This window comes from Jatropha curcas, unplaced genomic scaffold (genome assembly GCF_041381405.1).
Source record: "Jatropha curcas cultivar XTBG-Jc1 unplaced genomic scaffold, XTBG_Jcur_1.0 HiC_scaffold_145_pilon, whole genome shotgun sequence".
Lineage (NCBI taxonomy): Eukaryota > Viridiplantae > Streptophyta > Magnoliopsida > Malpighiales > Euphorbiaceae > Jatropha > Jatropha curcas.
The window spans coordinates 37,501-42,500 of NW_028322380.1; the positions used below are offsets into that span (position 1 = coordinate 37,501).

Here is a 5,000-nt window from a genome sequence, read left to right on the forward strand (position 1 = left end):
CCCATAGGATCCAGTTTAACTAGGACTAGTACATTAAAGTCCAGATGATTTTAGATCATTGAGTTGTATGATTATTGTTTCCTTTGTTAATAATTTGCATTTGGAACTTGTTAGATATTGAGAAAACATGCTGTTAGTATCTAAAAGAATTTGAAATGATAATGGGTCGGTTTCAGCCTAAAGTAAAAAGTGCTTGTTTATTTGTTTAACAATATCCAATTGCAATTGGCAACAAAAAAAATAGATTTTGTTTCTGTCACAGGCTTGTGTTCAAGACACCTGAATTCAAAGACCATCCAATTTCATGATGATCCTTTTTTTGACTACTTAATCATCTTAAAACGGTTATTGAGCCACTGATTTAGCATATCTCAATAATGGGCCTATAATTTAATTATAATTTAATAATAATTATAAATTTAATAATAATTATAATTTAATAAGGATATCATCATATACATGAAAGGATCTGAAATAAAAAAAAAAATAGCCAGCCATCAAAAGGCCTAAGCCCATATAGCCTCGGCCCATAGAGCTTTCCGCCAAGTTTTTTTGTCACTTTCTTCTTTTATAAACTTCTTCATTAAACTAAATTCAAAAAAAGCTGTACTGACTAGTGTGAACTTACGGATTGAGCTGTAAACGGTACCTTTGCTTGGAAAAAGCAAGCGTCTGATCAGATCAATCAAGTCAATCAAGTTAATCAAGGACTGGGCTGTCGAGTGACGATTGGCCGAGGGGAGTGCCATCATGTAGCAGGGTACAAATAAGCCAGTGAAATAGGACTAGGAAGTGTACGACGAAGCACGCGTGGTACGTAAGCGAATACGAATCACGTGGGTTTGTACTGATTCGCTTTCGAGCTGTCGAGTGACGATTGCTCCATCTATTAAGAACTATTAAGAAAGGACGCAGGGGGCCTGTCTTATTATAAAGGGGGGTACTCTCTTCTCTGATGTGCGCTATATTATTGTGTCCTATTCCTGAAGTAGTGATCGGGATTAAGCCACGTGGCGATACCCGCGAAAAACGAAGGACTTTTATTTTCGCTTAGAGCTTCCAACGTCTATAAATAGAAGCTGCTTTCAGTCTATATTTTCAAAGAGAGACGTAGAAAAAAAAACATAGATAGCAATGGATAGGGATCCCCCTTCCAGACTTGCACGCATTCCGGGCGAAATTGTCCAACTCACCCAGGAGAAAGACGCTTTATCAAACCTGCTAGGCCTGTATTGGGAGCATTTGCCTCCTATCGATCCCGCCGAGATTGCACAACGTATGAATGCGATTCGAGCCCGCATGCGCAATATCGAAGACAGGAGGGTTAAGGCCCTCGAGAGGGAGAGGGATGCGCTCATTGTGAGGGCCGCCGGCCTCGGCGACCGTGGAGAATAGAAGAGTCCTGAGACTCTTTCTAGTTGATTTAAATAAGTGTCTGTAGACACAAAGTACTGTGTTTTAGGCTTTCTTTGTCTTTGTTTGGTGGAGATCTACTCCTATCCTTACTGGAGATAGACTCCTATGCTAAGTGTCTTTGTTTGGTTTTCTTTGTTATGTTTAATTAAGTTCTATGTCTTTTGTTAACTTAATATGTTGTTAGTTAACTTTGTAAAGTTGTGTCTTTGTTTGGTTTTATTTGTTGTGTTTGCATGTATGGTATGGGCCAAAACCTAGTCTAAAGTGTATGGTGGGATTATCTTTCACTAGGTGAATTACCAGTGTGGGATAATGTATATCACAATCCTCTTTTTGAAGTTAGGAGTGACGATGCCTATGACGATACCTATATAAAAATAAAAATAAAAAAGAAAAGAACTTATCAGTGATGATATTCCGTGCGAGAGATCTTCGTTAAACATTGCTATGTGGATGGCTAGTCTAACGTTGGCATTCGCAATTAGTATTTATGCCTTCACAAATACAAATAAAAAAATATAATAAATAAATAAAATTAATAAAATTAAAAAATAAATAAAATTAAATATAATAAATAAATAAAATTAAAAATGATAAAACTCTTTTTAACACTTACTTCGGGTTTTCCGACACTAATCAAGCCCCCATTGAGAGAAGAAACAGATTCTAGTCAGTCACTAAGAAGGGTAAGGGTCCCATCGGGAGAAGGTACTTCTGGTGTGAATAATCCTTCACCCAATCCATTGTGGAAACTTCCTGCATGGATCAATATCCAGCGTAAGCCTGGAGTAGACCCTACATCGTCACAGCAGGATGATGAGCTCGTCGAGCGTTTATTTCGGGATAAGCTGAAGTCCCCTACCCTTAAGAAAGAAATCCTTGAAAAGCAACGAAATTCTGCCTTTGGACGCTATGGTGTTGTTTTTGACCAGGGGGATTGGTCGGCTAAATATATATTTACCGCCTGGTTCCCACAAAGGGCTACTAAGAGTCAACTTCCCTTCAAAATTTGTGAAGTAGGAACCAGACCACCTTTGTCTGCTCGCCCCAGAGTTGGGAAAAAAGATTATTTTCTGTGCTCCCCTGTTAGGAAAGCGGGGGTTTGCCAATATTCCCCGATATAATGAAAGAATTCAATCCTTTGGCATTGAGAAGGCGCTCATCTATTCATACATGTGGGACACTCATTTTGTTTTAACTTATTGCATGATGCTTGGAATTTCTATCTGGTGGTGGACTGCGCCTTTGCAATTATTGCACAATTATTGCAAAAGTTTGAAGCTATTTATATCTCTCCAGATCCGAAATTACTCATAAGCGTTGCCAGGGATACCTTTCTAAATGGTATTTGTAGCACTCATCACGTTCCTAGTCCATGCGAGTGCGGTGAGCCGCTTAATAGCGCTGCGCTGCAAAAATACTGTTTCCACCGTCGTCTGAAATTGAAAGTCAATTTGACCCACTATCACTCTATAATAATAGGGAGAAGTTGATTTCTTCATTTTGTTTCTTCGTTGGTACTATCATACTCTCTATTGCACTTTCAGAATCAGTTTGCCCATATGGTGTCCTAGAACACCTCTAGATTAGAATATATATATATATACCACCGAGATATACCGAGAGAAGTAGATCGAAGGAAGAAGAGCTTTTACCAGACCATTAGCATAAGCAGAAGCAGAAAGTCGATATTGAGAGAGTTCCTGCCGGTCGGTACCTAAGTCAAGATGTGGAAGAACGTCTTGGGCCATATGTACTGAGCTCGGGAGACATGGTCAAATTTGAACGCTGGACGGGATGACCAGGAGAGATTGCTACTACACCTGGCCTATCCGATCTTAGAGAGAGAAGAGCATAGTACTACAAGAACAACCTCATCTTGCTTGCTTCAGGTAAAGCTTAACGTAATAGATAAGAAGCGTTCTTCTTTCTTCTTCTTCTTTCTTCTATGGCTTGAATACTACTTTACGGTCTACAAGTCATGAACGATAGCGAAGCAAAGCAGCAAGCCAAAGAAACTGGACTTTCATTATAATAGTCGAGGGAGTTTATTTAGGGTTTGAATCTTCAATGGACGTTGCTGCTGGTGCTTCTTCATCTTCGAAAGAGCTACGTCGAATCGGTAAAATAAGGATGACTTGGGAAGAATCTGTGAGTTTATGGGCTGAAGAAGGAGAACACCATAGAGGAAGAGTAAGACTTCAAGGATCAAGCTTTTTAAATGCAGATGAGCTTACTTTCTTTGATGATTCCATGGTAGCTTGCACCATGGAAGCTTTTGAAGATGGTTTTCTAAAAGGTTTCTCAGTTGATAGATTCATTTCTGGACAACAAGTCAAAGTCTTTGGCAGAAGAAAGTCTTCCTCATCAGCTTCTGCTTCTTCTTCTGGTACAAATGTCTTTGTCTTAACAGTTCACAATTTTTAAAACAACAGTCTAGGAATATACATCTCACAAGTTTCTATTTCTACCAGGTTTCATAGAAAGAGTTCAGCTTCCACCAATAGAACCCTCCATAAGATGTGAGTTTATTATCATGGCTTATGAATCCCAACCCATTTTTCCCATCATGTAGTGATTATTTAATGTTTGTAATTGGGAAATTATCTACCTAGCCTAGGAGATTTTCTATTTATGAGATGTATGCATGTGTTAATGTTTTGAGCCTGATAATAATGTGTTTCTTGAACAGCAATGCCTCCGTGGGAACATCAAGATCCAAGTGAATATTACGTGGGTTGTTTTTGAGTGCCACCAACTGCACTTCCAAGCTTATTTGAACTTTCATGGTATTTACAAGAACCACCGCCAGAAGAATGTCGTTTCCCACTTAGAAGAGATGTTTACAGAGACCTACCACAAGGCAAAGAACACTTCTTCACTACTTCTACTGAACTGTTAGATTGTATAGGCGTCTCTTTTGATATTTTAAGCTCAGTTATCAGAACTAACCCTAGTATTAGTAATGCTACCAGTAGAGACTCTTTCATTGGCCTTTGGGATGATTGCATCAATAGGGTTGTGTCCAAATTTTGTTCTGTTGAAGTTGTTTTCGTCAGAAAATCTTCTTCTTCAACTCTAGGATCAGGGTTTGATGGTTCTCGAAATGAAACTTCTCTTACTTCTCATTCAATCCCGTGGTACTTCTTTCCTCTAGCAGGCTTTGTCTCATATCACATTACTTATTCTATATTACTTATTCTATAACCTTCTTTACTCGGGAATCACTTACTCAATGGCTAATTGTTTGCTGGCAGATTATCTGGCTAGCTAGTTGACAGGTTAGCTTAATATCCCACGCTGACTCATTACTGGCTTAGAGGTTAGAGCGTTAGCGAGCGGTATTACTATCCCATCCTTATTCTATCCTAGCTTTATTTACTTCGTATGGATACAAGACTAACGAACGAAAACCTGGTTTTAGGGTTGGATTACTAACAAAAAGTCTGCTTACAGGGTTAGCTTACTACGCTGGGTATACTGGATTAGCCAGTTCGCGTCAGCGCTGGTTTGTTTAGCTTAAAAGAACCTTCTTTACTTTATTTATCCCATTGGAATTCATTTTTCACTACTCCTTGCTGGTG

General features: G+C 38.9%; 1 pseudogene across 1 annotated transcript in view; it reads left to right on the forward strand.

Moving 5' to 3' along the window:
- Window positions 1-5,000, forward strand: part of LOC149492041 (L-type lectin-domain containing receptor kinase S.6 pseudogene) — a 7,221-nt pseudogene that overhangs the window by 1,067 nt on the left and 1,154 nt on the right. Inside the window, exon 1 of the transcript XR_016319165.1 lies at window positions 1-5,000. This exon is cut by the window's left edge and continues 1,067 nt beyond it; it is cut by the window's right edge and continues 1,154 nt beyond it. The product of XR_016319165.1 is annotated as an L-type lectin-domain containing receptor kinase S.6 pseudogene (transcript).